Below are 16,223 nucleotides of genomic sequence, written 5' to 3'. Positions count from 1 at the left end.
TTTGAATCGGTAGCTTCCAGTGAATATGTAAGGGCTAAAATCTAATCAGTTGCTGTAACTTAAAATATAAGGCAAATAGAAAGGTTAGTGCAGCTCATGGTAATAGCGATTGAGTTTTCGTGCCGAAAAAAATATCACATAAGCGAGCACACGAACAGAAATCATTCGGAAAATATGGAAAGCTTGTTCATGGGGCCTCAAAACATGTCTATTCATTATTATTTTGGAGTCAAATATTTCCATAAAAACAATACTTCGCCCTAAGCAACAAAGGTAAGTTCCAAATTAAGATTAGGTACCTGAAGTAATACCGGGGATTTAACATAATACATCTCGCTTACTTTTCCTCCACATTTCGGCACCCAATGTACCTCAAGGTACTTTTCTCCACCCTTGGTTGAGTGCATAGAGTGACATCAAGGAAGAAAACAATTTTGATGGCAATATAAAATATCTAAAAATAATGTGCTCTATGAGAAAGTCATGGGTTATTATGCAGTCCGCTATTTCGTTTTCCTAAATGTTCAGCCTGTTAACTACTGGCATGGCCTAAAATAAATTGAAACTTATAGTCATTGAATAAGCATCCCTTTTTCAAATATCAATACTGTTCCAAAAAATTAAAGATTTTAGAAATAATATTTTTTATACAAATAATTGTGGCTAAGTTATCTTAGCATATCGTCCGTTTTGGTCAATAATAATATAACTTGATTAAGCAAAGTAAATATTTTTTTCTGATACCATCATGCACACAATTGTATCCACTAGTTATTCATAGTCATTCAAGGAAGTACGTAAATAATTTAAAGAAGGTTTTATCATTCATACAGGTACAGTTTTACCTGTATACATACGGTTCAATTACACCTTCTACTCAAAGTCACGCGATATCAAGGACAGAAGATATTCTGTATGTACATAGGAGAGCAATCGACTAATTGCGTAAGTAATAAGTTCTATAAATTTTGATTTGTTAATTGATTGCTCATATCAGCGTAATGCTATTCCCGAGTTTGGTTCCCTAACGTATTACTACAGGAAAAAACTGTCGGAAATCGGTATGCTCGGGATATTTGGCCTGAGTATCTGTTTCAAGGGGCGGAAATGAGTTTTACATCTACATGCTCAATAAATTACGAATTCTTTGATTCTGGTGAGTATTGACTTTGAGGGTTCAACATTTTTCTCAAGGGTGTGCTGTATTTTGGGAGGTCGTTTTTGAGTTAAACTTTTCCTCATAGACTGATAGTAGCGGGTGGAATTAGTAGCGTGGCGATAAAGGTTAAATTGAAAGATTGAAAAGACATTAACCCCATGTTACGGTGCCATAAAGCATGAATGAAATGAAAAATAAGCTTTCATTTTCGACTAATTTGCATTATCTAATTTCACATTATCTTAGAGGAAGAATTGTTGGAGCCAAGTTCATTAAGATCTATTTCCGCTAAAGAAAACGACAGAATACACTCATGATTTTATCGATGACTTTCCGAAACGGCTATGTACACCACAGCAATCAACCTAAAAAATTGTTTCATTTAATTGGGGAGTTTAGAGCTCACCTATTAAGAAGCCCCTCTGAAATCCGCGCCTTTAGGGTAGACGGTCAGTTCTTTCCCCTCCACCGCAAGCACCATCCCAGGACGATGTGTCCCCCAGACAAAGGAGAGCTTGGAGATGGGAGTAACAGCGACGGCACAGGAACCATAGCTAGAACCCGGTTTTGAACCTAGGAAATTTAGTAGAGTAGTCAACGCTCCACGCGCTGAGTTACCACCCTTTTATGTATAGGTGCGATGCTGAACTAAAATGTTCGCTTATGCGTGCAAGAGAGCGATCTGGTTAGGAGGGGAACTGGAAGGTAAAAAGGGGAAGGAGAATGGAAAGGTGGGTGGGGAGGGAGGTGAAGGCGGAGAGAAAAGCGTCAAACAGTCCGTGTAATAGGATTCCAGCGCTTGCAGTGAAAGGACAGCAAGATTACCTCTCAATGCCATTGCCACGGTCGCCACACCAGTTAGATTACACTTGAACTCGGAAGAGAAAATCCCTTCAAGTTGTTTACCTAACCACAACGAGGATACAGTCTTCGACTTAAATCGGAAGGCGAGTTCGCAACAGAATGACGCGACAGAACGTCGAACCCAACCCAAAGCTTTTAGGCAACTTAAATGCAGGGTTGGAGTGTATGGTAAAAATGGGATCAGTTTTTGCTCTTCCCCTAAAGTTAATTGGAGTGCGATGCGTGGTTTCATCCTTTAGAGCAGTGGCAGCCCAGAAAAAATAATTTTTCCTATTATAGGTTTTTTTAAAATCATGATGGCATCGAGATATACTCGAGGAGCTTATTCCGGATGAAGAAGCAATTAAAATTCACGGAAGGATACTGATAAGCCACGTTATGTCTGATAGTTATATACGTAAACAATGAACGTTAAAATTTGATACACCGTGTTGCACTTTGCATGGGAGGCGATTATATAGGAGAAATGCATTATTTCTTTACAAACATCAGTCCAGCAAATGAAAATTCTAATGCCCAAGCTCCAGAAGCCACACTAAAAAGCCTTTATCTTCATGATAGTTATTAGCATGAAAACCATTGAATCGTGAAATCACTGGAAAATAATCGATCTACCCAAAATTCAAAGAACATATTCGATTTTCATGAAGCGTTACAGTCCATTGGTAAAGCGCTGGACTACCAGGAGACTTTGATGGATGTACTTTGAAGAATCTTGAGGCATTGTAGCAATATCTGAAACATCTAATTTTTCGATACCTTTCCTGATGCTTTTTATACAAATTTGTACGCACAAGTAAACTGTTATTTAAAGGAAACAGTACTGAAAGGTTATAACAACATTCGGTAAAGCAGAGTTAGCTACATCCAAGCTCAGTAAAACGCATTAAAGCCAGAAGATGATTTTGAAAATCAAAAGAATTTTCTGACTATCCTAATTTTTTGCCATACGTATTACAAGATCTTTATAAGGAGAAAAAACAAAGGAAGGCGTCTTGGATTTCTTGCATGTCTCTTCCCCCACATTTTGCGATATAGCATCACTAATGATTCTGAGAAGAGATGAGGCACACAATTTATGCAAACGACATTGACGAAAACGTCTAACAAAAAGCGTAGCTAATTAATTCCAGGTGACGAAATTATAGACGCCTCAGGGAGAAAGAAAAGAAGTGAAGTTAACCGTTGCCTCATTATGTTAACGTTCATCTTCGAGATCGATCGAAGAGCATGGAAAAAACTCATCTATAGCTTTTCACAGAGTCATGTTGCCTTTTAATTCTAGCCCATTCGAAGGACAAACTATAAAACGTGATGCCGTATAATTTCAGGCTTAACTTTGTAGAAAATTTCCATATTGGATAGAAATTATAATTAACAATTGTAATTTCCACTATAGTATTTTTATTCACACGACCCGGGTTTCAACACTTCGTGTTTAAAAGAAAAGATTGATCGCATAAATCAGCGAACTGAGTGCTCGGTGGTGGGGGATCTGACCTTCAACACACTCCAAGCGCCAAGCGCCTGCGAGCTAGGCTGAATTCTTATTTCCAAATTTAAATTAAATTAGTACCCTTAGTACATTATAGTATTAGTAAATTAGGGTGTGTGGCTGGGGGTGAAAACACCCCAGATTGATTTTGACCCGAATATGACCCTACCGCGGTCGGACAGTGTTATTTCGATTCCTTTTCGCTCGTGGAAAAATGGCATCTTAAATCTATTTGTTCTACACTTGATCTCTCTAATTTTGACATACGGGGGTAAAGTGAAAAGTTTTCGGCATGACAATGAAAGCCTGCGATTTGCAGATAAAAATATATTTTATGTTTCTACATAATCTCCCTTGACTTCAACGCACTCGGTCCAGCGTTTCCCCAACATCGTATTCCTTCCCGGAAGCGAGAGTCTAGAAGGCTGTGAAAATATCCATCTACAGCCCTCAAGGCTTCTTCATTGGACGCGAAGCGCTTCCCAGAAACCAATTTTTAACTAACTGGGAACATGGTCTGAGGGTTCTCAATCAGGAGAATAAGGGGGATGGCCGAGCAAATCGTACCCCTAATATCATAGTTTTCCCATCTCTAATGCACTTTTTGTGAGCAGGTGACAGCAGGTTGTCCTGGTGAAAGATGTCTTTTTCTTCTTTAAGCCAGGCATCTTATCGCAAATTTTGGTATCCAGCTGGTCAAAAAGGTTAGAGTAATTTTCGCCCGTAATTGTTCCGCCTTTTTCAAGGTAATCTGTAGGATCCCTTTCGCATTCCAAAACAAACTTGCCGTGACCTTTCCAGCACGTACGTATGATCGACTTCGCTTTCTTTGGCGCTGAACCACCGGCTCCCACCCATTGCTTTGATTGTTGTTTCGTTCCTGGCGTGTAGTGGTGGACCCATATCTCATCCATGGGGACAAATCGCCGCAGAAAATCGGTCGGGTTCCTCTTGAATCGATCCAAGCATTGCTGCGAAAATCGTTTGTTTTTGATTGGCATTCAGCAAATGCGGCACATACTTTGCTCAGAGCTTTCGCATCCCTAATTATTTGCGCAACATGTTTCGCACCGTTTCTTCCGATATCCCCATGGCCTTAGCTATCTCACTCACCTTCACTCGCCTATCGTCCAACACGATATCGTACGCCTTTTCGATGGTTTCTAATACACTGTTGAAGCCCTGAACTCCGGTGACTATCCCAGCTGGCTAAAAGTTTCCCGAGGTGCACACGCTTCCGTCGGCAGAAAAATATTTCGAATGCTCCTCATTTAATAACACCTATTATTATGCATGGGAATAACTCCACAGAGCTGAGTTTATGAAGAAAAAGAGGACATTTTCAAGAAAGGATGTTGATAGGGGCACCATTGTTTTCGCAGTATTCTTGATCTATATTTTATCTAAAGGTATTAGATCTACAATTTTTTCAGTTAAATGTGTAGCAAATATGAGAGAAATAACCAAATCCATCGATAATATTAAAAGGGACCATTATAAATCTTCACTTCCAGAAATATTTTTTATCAAAATCCAATCGATTCCTCTATTTGTAAGTGATATCAAGTCCAAGTTATAATGTCTTGTTAAACTGAGGGTTAACTCTAACCTCCTGTTGAGGTCAAAATTCAATTTTATGACCACTAGTTTAGCTGAAAAGCGGTAATTAAATAGTAAAACCGGTAACCGTTAAGCAACTCGATAATTGACAGATTATGTTATTACGGTTGGAATGTTCACATTCTCCTAATAGTCATTCTTATTTGTTTTTAAAACTGGGTTTTTCGGTAATCTCCACGTTAAGGTAACTTTCACATCAAATAACGATTGGATTACGTGAGTCATTACACAACCGGGGCTAAAAGTCTTTCGCTCCATCTCATAATAACTATTTCGTCATTTTTTTCCTAAAAACATTCAGAAAAACTCGAATACGTGCATTTTTAAGCATTTCGAAACCAAGTTTCATGAAGAATGCGATATTTCCACGATACCGCGAGTAAGGAAATTAGTAATAACTGTTGGTTTCGATATGTGATCATGATCGCTCGTCTACCTGTATGCAGCATATCCCATCAACCTGAATCGAATGAGACGTGGGCGGTAAACCAACATCAAAGTTAACAACTCGAAGGTTGGTTTGAAGGAGGGTAGGGCTCACAAAATACGAAGTCCAATGGCGTATGTAAATAACACATCAGGATAGGGGGGGGAGCATTTCCTTTCCATGTGCCGCCTACGGTTTCCCAGGAAGATCTGGTAACCGAAAAATCACAGTTTGGGTGAAGCTGGGGGTGACCCGAGGCGTCACCCGGAGATGAAGCCGGGCTCGCCAGTCAGCACTACAGTGATCTATCCATTGAACTACCACTTCATCGTACGTGGAAGATAACGAAAGGAAATTGAGATGATACCTCGTTTCAAAATCTTGGCAATAATGAAATATTTAGTCGAGATCTTTGAAAAATTAACATGTCGATTCGTCCTCAGTAGCAGTCGATATTGTGAACATCTTCAACACATCAATCGATTTGAATTGGTAAAATGTTGATAGTTGTAATATTTTGAGAATATCAAATAATAACCAATGTTGGCACGATATTAAAAGAATAAACACTATTCCGCTAGCACACTGATATGGATATATGTGAATTCTAGAGGTGAGGCTTCCTCAATGCCTACAGCTGCGTGCGAAATCAAACTAGTTTTTTCCGTAATCCTTACATATGGCTGCCTTCCCTTTTTTGGAATAAGAACTAACTTTCGCAAGCCCTTAAATTGGTCCAGGGGAATTTTATCCCCGCGACCATACAACAGCCATCAAACTTGTCCTGTAATCCTCACATTTGGCTGCCTTCCCTCTTTTGGAATAGAAACTAACTTTCCCATTAAGTCATATTTTCCCTCTGTGTCTAAGCTTGCTGGTCTAATGCCTTTACCATATACTCGTAGTTCCACTACTAATTCATTCCATATCTCTTGAAACTTTCCTAGTTCACTTGACAACTTTTCTGACATATCTTTGATTATTTGATATGGCTTTTCTCTTCTGATTTCCTCACAGTTTTCCATTTACCTTCCTCTACAGCGCATTAACTACAACCTGCCTCGTAAACTTTCCATATCCTCGAACTGCGTTTTTCGCCGTGTTTTTTTGCTCTATTTATTACCCACCTCGGCTTATTATATGACTGTTTATACTTCCAACTAATTAACTATGTTTTTATATTCTTCCATATGCAATCTTTGTAATCATCTCATCCGTAATACATGGTTTTCTTGTCATATTCCTGTAGTTTCATTTGCGGTTGTTGATATCCCTTTTTGTTATTGTCTCATTTGTCTTCTCTAGTGACCAAGTCCATTTCCTCATTATACAGCCTATTGGCACTTTTATCTTGTTTTCCCGGTTAAGACTGCAAAATTCCACTCCTTTCCTTTTTTATCTTTTTGATATATTATATAATAATAATAATCTGATGTAACACTTCATTATTATCACTCACTCGAAAGGTCAGTTCGAAATAATAATAAAAACTTCACAAAATTGATATAAAAAACTGGAATTATTACGGCAATAAAAAGCGGTACAATATAAAAGACTCACGTAGGAAGAACTTGAGGAATTCTTTTTATCATTTGCAAAATTAGCTGGCCAACAAGCAGAAGTAAATACCAACCTATAAAAATATGCATTTATTTCAAATATTTCGACACCTCTTTTTTATGACTGGCGTTCCAGCATCCCCTGCCCGACGTTTTTGTGGCAGCTGGCGGGGAATTGTCTTTTTGGATTTATATTTTACAGCGACGGGTCGCGATTCATTTCTAATGAATCATCTGTCGATTTTCTTCCCGTCACAAGGTCGTCAAATCGATATCAATTTTTTCTCACTGTTTTTAATGTATCGCCCCAGAAAGCCGTTTTTAAAGTTAAAAATAAAAAAAAGTTTTAATGCTAACTTTCCAAAAAAGTTCACTTGTATTGGCAATCTACAAAATTTTTTCCATATCCATAGAATATCAACAGGTAAAAAGAATTTTCATGGAGGTGCTCTGTTAACCATTGAGACGTGCACACGCAGATATTTTCTGTCATTGGGGAGTTTTCTTTGCCTGCATTTCCATTCGAACATCACTCCTTATAAGGTGGCACAAGACAGCAATGAGTAAGGAATACAGAATTGCAAAATTGCAGAATTTTCCGATGCGGAATTCAATAGAAAAACTAAATTTTTAATGAAAAACTTCTCCATTAAAATCAACTAAGATTTTAACGTGCCACAATCATGGTTTTGATACATTGCATCATCATTTTTCACGGTAAGCTAGGTAAGTCACCATTAAAAACTTAACGCAACATAAATTCCCAGTGTATACGGAAAGAGGTTTAGCGGAGCCGTGTCTCAAATTTGTGTATAGTTTAAGAGAATCGTCTCCAAAGTGAACAACTGGCCGCAGTGTTCACTCAAATTTATAAACTGCATTGTGCTACATTTTCATGAATTCAATTTTGCGGAGCGGTAGACTTCGCAGATAATCAGGACGTAAACCAACACCGCAGGAATTAGCCGACCTCTCTAGTTTTTCCTACGGCTGCGACGCCGCAGCTGCGAAAACCCACGCTAACCGTTTGTCATTTGTTCATTCTCCATTGATGTACACATCGCATGAGAGTTTAGTTCTCTCATTCGCATGATGGCGATGCAATGAACGCAATTCCAAACCGGATGCATGAAAATGCTGCTTTCCTTTTAATGGGAGTAATGGGTGTGGGCAATGTGGGGAGAGAGGAAGGTTGCGGGGCGGTCAGAAAAAAGGACGGTGAATCAAAAATCCTGTTAGGAGCTAATTTCATTCATAAGGTTTCGGTGCCACTGGATTCGTTTGTTTTAAACCCTAATTCGTGTGATGATGTCGTGGAAAAAGGACGCGCACGTAAATACGACATCAACGATGCAGCCACAAACTACGGCCTGAATTTGCAATGAGTATTTTTTTAAATTGATTTTGCAATAAATGATGAAGGATTTTATTTTGATATCTTCCGTGGTGAGCAAAACAAGAGAGTTGAGTCTAAGTTTTTACTCGTAATTTCCAACAAAAAATTCATCATTATCATTTTTTTGCCATTTACTATCTAAAATATTTTATGTATTAATCACACTCAATCACTTTTGCAAATAGCTTTGGGTTAGAAGAAAAAGGTTTTTTTTGGGTTGGAAGAGCTTTAGCTCTGAGAAATTCCCCAGAGATAATACACAAACAGAAACACCCACTGATGTGCTCACAAAAATGCGAGAAGTTCACACTGCAAAAACAATTTTCCTTGACCGGGATTGGAAACCAGATCCCCTTAAACTCTTCGGCTAAGTGTTTTAGCCAATTAATCCACGCTTCAAGTCTTGCTTATTTAACAAATGTAGTAAGTCTCAGCTGCTGAGAAATCCTCTTACAATTACAGGCGGGGTATCGCGACACCCCATTGCACTGTAATGACACCTCTGGGGTGTCGCAAAATTTGGTAATTAGCAACATGCTGCTCCTCACAGTTAGTGCCGAAATTGAAAGTTTTGAAAATATATATTAGTGTGACTAATTAACTCACATTATAAATCATTTGTAATATGTAGAACCACAAATTTTAAATTTTTAAAATTAAATAAGTAAGGGTATGGTGGTTCTAGACATAGACATTACCTGTTTGGGGGTAATGTTTTCGGTAAGAAAAAATATTTCAAGACACGAAATTCTCTGAATCCTAACCTATTTATTGACATCATCATAGGTTGTAAATCTGGGGATAGGTTCGCAGCGGCTCTCCAAACTGGTCTGTTCCCTGCCAATCTCTGAATTCTCGAATGGCTCCTTGCAAGGATGTTTTACATTATTTGCAGCTCATAGTTCATTCTCGATATTCCTCTGTACTTCTTCCCTATATGCTTCCTACAATGACGGTTTCAATAATCCACCATGATCAGTATGCTCAATTAGTTTCCCCTCATCCTTTTAGTATCCTCCATAATTCCTCCTCTTGACCCACTATTCCATTACTTCTTCACCTATTACACTATCCATTAATTTTATTTTCCGTGCTCTACTTTTATACTTCTTGTTCATTGCTGCAATCTCCTTTCCTCTGCTTCTCCTAGCCTTTCTTCTCCACATTTAATTTTTGATGAACTGCTTCCGTGTGTGTTAGAATTATTTCTCGATAGTAGATGCTTCTTCTGATGGAAAGTCTTCTTCGCCAATTCTAGTCTGCTTACTATATTCCTCTTGCTTATTCCATTCCTATAAATCTCACTGCTTTCTACTAGTCCCAGCATGTCTTTCCTAAGTTTTATTTTGAGATTATCTTCCCTAATTTAACGTCGAAGCAGTAAATTCATGTCTACGCACAGGGACATCATGCACATGAACATGAACTACTGCCACGTATGTCAATAATCCTAGCACAACACCTCACATTACGAGTATTTTCACTTAAAATGTAATACAAAAATAATGCTTGTGATTTTAATTGAGACGCATCAGAAAAAAAAACTATCTGACCAGCTGGGAAATGAGAGGTTTCTAGTATAATTGCACACATCAAAAATGCAAGGCCATTTTATCTCCTTGCTAAAAATATCTTTCTAGCATCATTATTCTAAGGTCGTGCTTGTTGAAATATAGGGAAAACGGAAAATCTATCTCTTAGACAATTCCAGTTGATAATCATTGTGTTCTACAAATTTACCTCCTAAACTTCTTCTGACACTGAAATAGTATTTTTTTCCAACAAGAAATCCAGTTATTGATTCTGAATGGGGATATCATTGGGAGATTTTGAAATTTTACGATGTATTACTTTCGTGCATGGGAGTTCAACGAGTGGCCTAAATCATCATCTAATGTAATGCTCAAAAAGATTCACACGGGCCAAGGCTTACGACCTTTCTTTTATCTACCAAAAATGTCCTTTTCTTTCGTCTTCTAACAAGTGATACTCTTCTTTGCAACAACTACGTGCATAAAACGTAGCGAAGAATCCAGGTTCACTTGACCTAGTTAAGAAAATGTGCCCTTAATCAAACTTCCATTATGTTTGGATACACTGAAAAGCGGACGCCAAAAATTATTCAAATTTTATCTCCAGCGTTAAGGTAGTTTTGGGAGAATATCGCCATCCAACAAACTCTACCCATATCACTTAAATAGCAAAATTTCGGTGTACTTTTAAGGTGATGTAAGGGAATGACTCTTAAGCTTCGAAATTCACAAAACTTGATTTGTGAAAACAATTACCAATGTAACTAAAATAATAATTTCATAAATTACATATTATTTTTTTCATTATTAAAAACTGTTCACTGGTTACTCGGTCCACCCAGCACAGGAATTTTAATATAATAATTTAAAAAAAGAAGCCCTGGTAATAACGATCAAAATTTTCAGGGAGATTTCCGTTGCGAGGAATACGGACATTGTGTGGTAAACGGGCGTTCGGCTCTGGAATAACGAAGAATGGTAATGCAAACTCAAGGCGATAGCAGCCAATCATTACGTCATGAGCGCATAATATTGTGTAATTGCCACTTGTGGAAATTCTTGATTGGTATGTTTAAATGATTTCAACAAATGCTGTATTATCATAAAATATTTGCATTATTTTATTTTATTGACACAAAAGATTCCTACGATTTGGATGAAAGTAGAAGAAGTAACTAAAATGGTCAATACTGTTGACGCATCCAAATATGGTCATTAGTAAGTTAAATGGTTGTAAGGTTAACATTGATGTCACAGATAAAATGGAAATAAGGGAGGGAACGGTTCGAGGTTAACTGAAATGGAGAGAAATCAATGGAGGGGATATGCCAAAGGTAAGAGGCCGCAAGAAAAGAACGTGCGGGTAATTTGGGAAAAATTTTTCCCAATTCATTTCGGTCACTTAAGACCACACGTTTAACATATGCAGTATTTCTGGAATGTCAGTATTTCTTCATTTTGGCTGAGAAAGCACTTTCTTCTCCTCAGTTCACCGAGTACTAATTCTTTTTTATCCTACCCAATGAGGTGTTTTACACCGCGTTACCAGGTCCTGAACTTGTTTATTTCCAAAATTTTGGAATAAGAAGCTCCGACCAGGTCCTCTTTCACAGCATTTACCAGTGGCATTCCCAAAACATGATACGGGTAATAGTTCTGCGAGATATTATGGCGTCAGATGTAATAGAAATATGGCCGTAAACATAAGACTACGTTTAATGATAGGAATTGACAATATTTCAGATTTAATGTAGAGTTTGACAAATGGTCTCAGTCGATATTCACCGATAGAATTTTGACTGAGGTCTAGAATGAACTAATTTTGCCATGATTGTGTTCCCGCTCTTCGGAAACAATCAAGGCAAAAATCTAATCAGTAAACGCTGGAATTCTTGACTGTGCAAGCAATTTCACAGGATATATTTCAAGTAAAATCTTGAATTAGAATAATTGAATATATTAACAATCAAATTATATCAAAGAACTAATCTAAAGAACTAAAAGTAACAGAGAGAAAAATATAAGTACAAGTTAATTTTTATTCGTGAGCAATAGGCATCGAGTTTGCTTAACATTTTCAATCTCATCATTTGAAAAGGTTATGATCAGGCTTTTAATAGATAAAGATACCATGCTTACTTGGTTCCATCATAACGTTGAGAGATCTCCTTGTGGACTGCTTGAATATCACGATTTGTACGAGGGCGATTCGAAAAGTAAGGTCTCCTATTTTTTTCATGAAAAATCAAATGTATTCTCAACTTTACGTGCATCGTTGGAAAAGTTGAGTATTCAGCTATTTTTCTAATTAGTCGCCTTGACGATCAATCACTTTTTACAACCTTGTAACCAGCTTTTTAATACCGGCGTCGTACCTTTCTCCCACCGCGCCACGAAGCCAACTGACGACCGCTTCTTTCACTTCCTCGTCTGACTTGAATATCTGTCCTCCAGGGTGTTTTCGAGAGCGGGAAACAAGTGGTAGTCGCTTGGGGCAACGTCCGGGCTGTAAGGAGGGTGGTTGATGATATTCCAGCCGAATTCATTGAGTAGGGTGGTCGTTTGATGTGGCACATGTGGACGTGCATTGTCCTAATGCAATCACACTCCTTTGGTGATACACCTTGCTGTAACCGAGAACCTCCGACACAATATGGTGCACAGAGAAGTAGCCACTATCTTCATTAAGACCTTCCTTTATCTCAGGAAGGGTAATTTTCCGGTTATTGCGCACCATCTCATCAATTGGAGCCACCGTTGATTCCGGCCAACGCGGCCGCCCCGACCGCTGCTCATCGTGGACGTTTTCCCGGCCATCAAAAAACCCTGCACCACTTCCGCACGTGTTTCATGTCTATACACTTCTCCAAGTACACTTCCACTAAATGGCAATTAATGAATATCGGAGAAGCAGTTGTCAGTTGGCTTCGTGACGCGGCGGGAGAACGGTACGACGCCGGTATTAAAAAGCTGCTTACAAGAATGCAAAAAGTGATTGATCGTCAAGGTAACTATGTAGAAAAATAGCTAAACGCTCAACCTCTCCAACGATGTACGCAAAGTTGAGAATAAGTTTCATTTTTCATGAAAAAAATAGGAGACCTTATATTTCGAATCGCCCTCGTACTAGTACATTTGTACCTGTATACAGGTTTAGTAAATTCCATCCATTTCAGTTAGCTGAGTCTTGGGATGATTTCAACTTAGAGTCAAAATTTTATTTTTAATGAAAATTTTCCCAAACATAATTTATATAATCCAATTATTAATCAGTGGAAAGATATCTTGTATTCTTAATTTTATTAAAATGAATTTCCACAAGGTTGAGCCGGGAGCAATTGAATAATGCCAAACTTATTTTTATCTGCCAGTTGTAATCCTAGGTATCTGATATAGAGTTTTAAGTTATCTCCCTACTTTCATAGTAAGGTATATTATAGGTCTGCTAAAGATTAAATGAAAAGTCACTGAAGAAAAGAGGGCAGTAGAGGAATGGTTCAATCAAAACCGATCATTACAGAGGCGCGGGCTCTAAAAGTCACCAAGTTACACCAGGAAAGGACGTCTAAAACTCACGTACTACGCTTCAAGATTTCAAATTTTTATTCAGAATGAAGGAGGGATGAATGGAGAACTAAAGGCATACTTTCAAGAAAGCACTATCCCGCTATCTCGTTTTAGAGTAATACTCATGTCGTGGGGACAAAGAAAAATAACAGAGAAACCTCTCATGGTGAAGAGACTTCATTCAAGAAAGAAAATGACGTTTCCGAATCCGGAAAAGACGATATTTTACATCCACAAAAGCAAACTACACGGGAAAGGTACCAGTCGACTAGAACTGCGAATGGTTGCACTTTAATCAGATTAGATTGTAATACACCTCAGCCCATTATATTATTCAAGAGTTTTTGCAAGGATAAAAAAATAATACTTAGTTATTAAAATGTCAGTGGCTCAGTTCCTGAAGGTAAATACAAATGGCAGTATTTAAATTAAGGTCAGCGTATATCCTAGCTGCTATAGTTACATTGGAACTGTTTATAGGATGGTTTTCCATATGTTTTTCAGTGAATCGAAAATGAATGTGTTGGGAACATGAAGCTTTGCAAATTAATTAAACCAAATCCCTCATAGCTTTACCTCGGCAACTTTTAAGCATGCATTATCATTCTATTACGAAAGCGTTTATCTGACGGAATTCCCCACGCAATGGGAATTCTTAAGATGTTGTTCTACGTGAGATCTCGTAGGAGGCAAATCAATTGGATGAGATGAGCAATTTAACCGAACTGCCTTGGAAATTTAATAATAAAAAATACTGCGATCCATTTTTATCAACTTTTAATTCACGACTAAAAGCTAAATCAAAACAAGTTGTAAAAAAAAGTAAAGTAATTTTAAAACAAATTTGTAATGATTACATTCTGTCATTAAATAAAAGTAATGTGATTTCGTAACACGCCAGTACGCTTCAATGACAAGCTCGTTAATTTGCTTTCATTTAAGAAAATTTTCAATAGTTGAATTAAGAAGCAATTAATCAATTAAAAAGCTGAAAATTTAAAATTAATATTTTTAACCGAGGCTATGAATCACATGGCTCGGTGGTAATCATGGTTATTTCGACAAAGACCATGGTTTCTCTCACACAATTCACTTTCTATTACTTTTGATACATTTTTTGCCCGCGAACGATGAGGGATCAGAATGAAACTTTTGTCCGACCGCGCTAAGAGGGAAAGGTGTTTTGGTTAAAAGTTAGTCTAGTGCGTAATCACCCCACGCCACACACCATAGTGATGGCTCGCAAGGTACTAAATAAAACTATAACTACTAAATGATCGTCCTCTTAAGATTGAAAAATATTGATGGACTAAAAGATTTGGTGTTTTCCCGGCGTATCAGCTGCGTAAATTCCTCTCGGGTCCACCACCGGGTTATATCGTCCATATTGGCCGACGTTTCGATGCCCGACTCGGTCATCGTCTTCAGGGCTTCTGAATGCCGTTTGCCTCTTTTTAAAGCTTTGGTATGACACCTGATTGGGGGGAAAACCCTATATATACGGGAAAAAAGAGGCAAACGGCATTCAGAAGCCCTGAAGACGATGACCGAGTCGGACATCGAAACGTCGGCCAATATGGACGATATAACCCGGTGGAGGACCCGGGAGGAATTTACCCATTGATGGACCAGTTTAACATGCACAGGACGATTTCTATCGAGATGAAAACTTTGAAATTGCTATTTCTTATCGAAATCTGTTCCCGTACGGAATGGTCTTTCATGAGTTCACTGATTTTTGCGATGCACCGTTGCCGCGAAATATTAAAAAGGTTTACTAACATCCCTTGACTAAATACCTCGACAGTTTTTTCGTAAGGTTTTTTTTATTAATGCTTTCATTTATATTTACAAATTAAAAATATGCTATCAACAAAGTTATTTTTTTATCAGAATGTAAAAAGGTTTGGGAATGCATTTTGTCCTTGTTTTACGCTATGACCTATATCTCTTAGAACGCCTTCATAACGTCCTCCAATTTTTTAAGGTGTAGCTTTACCCATTTATGTTTTATGTATGTTCATATTTATTCATTTAAAACTTGTTTCGCCACATTATGTGCCGGCCTCATATTTTTATGTCGATTTGCAAAAGATGTAACCAGTTCTTTCACCCGTTCCAACGCATGTTATCTTTCCAGCGCGGTATATGACTTCCGTCATCCACGCATCTAAAAGTAGGTAGAAATAACCCCAGAACCCCATGCTTGCAGTAATTTAAATTCACCTGTTTATCTTATATTAATCACGGAATTTCTCACGAAAAATTCAAAATTCTTAACCCATATTGTTGCGACTTTTCCCCCTCCTTTGCACTTTAACTATTTGGCCATAAATATTTACTTTAAAATCGTATTATCTGCTCAATTTGACCAGAGACAATGGGTTAATTTGGCAAAAAGCAATAACTATAAAGTTACAAAAACTTGGTTTTTCACTAAGTCCAGTAATTTGGATTAGTATTACCTTTTAGGCCACTGGCGTTTTTTTTCTCGTGAAATCCAAAAAATCATATGGTTTCGATGATGCACTTCAGGGTTTTTATGGAATATATATCTTAGCATCATCATTACGTAATCGGGGTGATCAAACTGCCATTAGTCTT

At 37.8% G+C, this 16,223-nt stretch overlaps 1 protein-coding gene across 4 annotated transcripts in view; it reads right to left on the bottom strand.

Annotated features, from left to right (window-relative positions):
- LOC139700040 (protein croquemort-like) overlaps positions 1-16,223 on the bottom strand; it is a 97,615-nt gene that overhangs the window by 75,412 nt on the left and 5,980 nt on the right. For 2 of the 4 annotated variants that reach the window (XM_071598500.1, XM_071598501.1), the window contains exon 1: positions 1,566-1,799. The exons of the other annotated variants lie outside the window; for them this stretch is intronic. The gene's annotated coding sequence lies outside the window, so the exon portion shown is untranslated. Of the gene's footprint in view, positions 1-1,565; positions 1,800-16,223 lie in introns of those variants that run through there. 4 annotated transcript variants of the gene reach the window in all.

This window comes from Hetaerina americana, unplaced genomic scaffold (genome assembly GCF_022747635.1).
Source record: "Hetaerina americana unplaced genomic scaffold, ioHetAmer1.1.p SCAF_10, whole genome shotgun sequence".
NCBI lineage: Eukaryota > Metazoa > Arthropoda > Insecta > Odonata > Calopterygidae > Hetaerina > Hetaerina americana.
The sequence above is the reverse complement of the archived record's forward strand: the minus strand, read 5'-3'. Positions and strand labels throughout refer to the sequence as shown.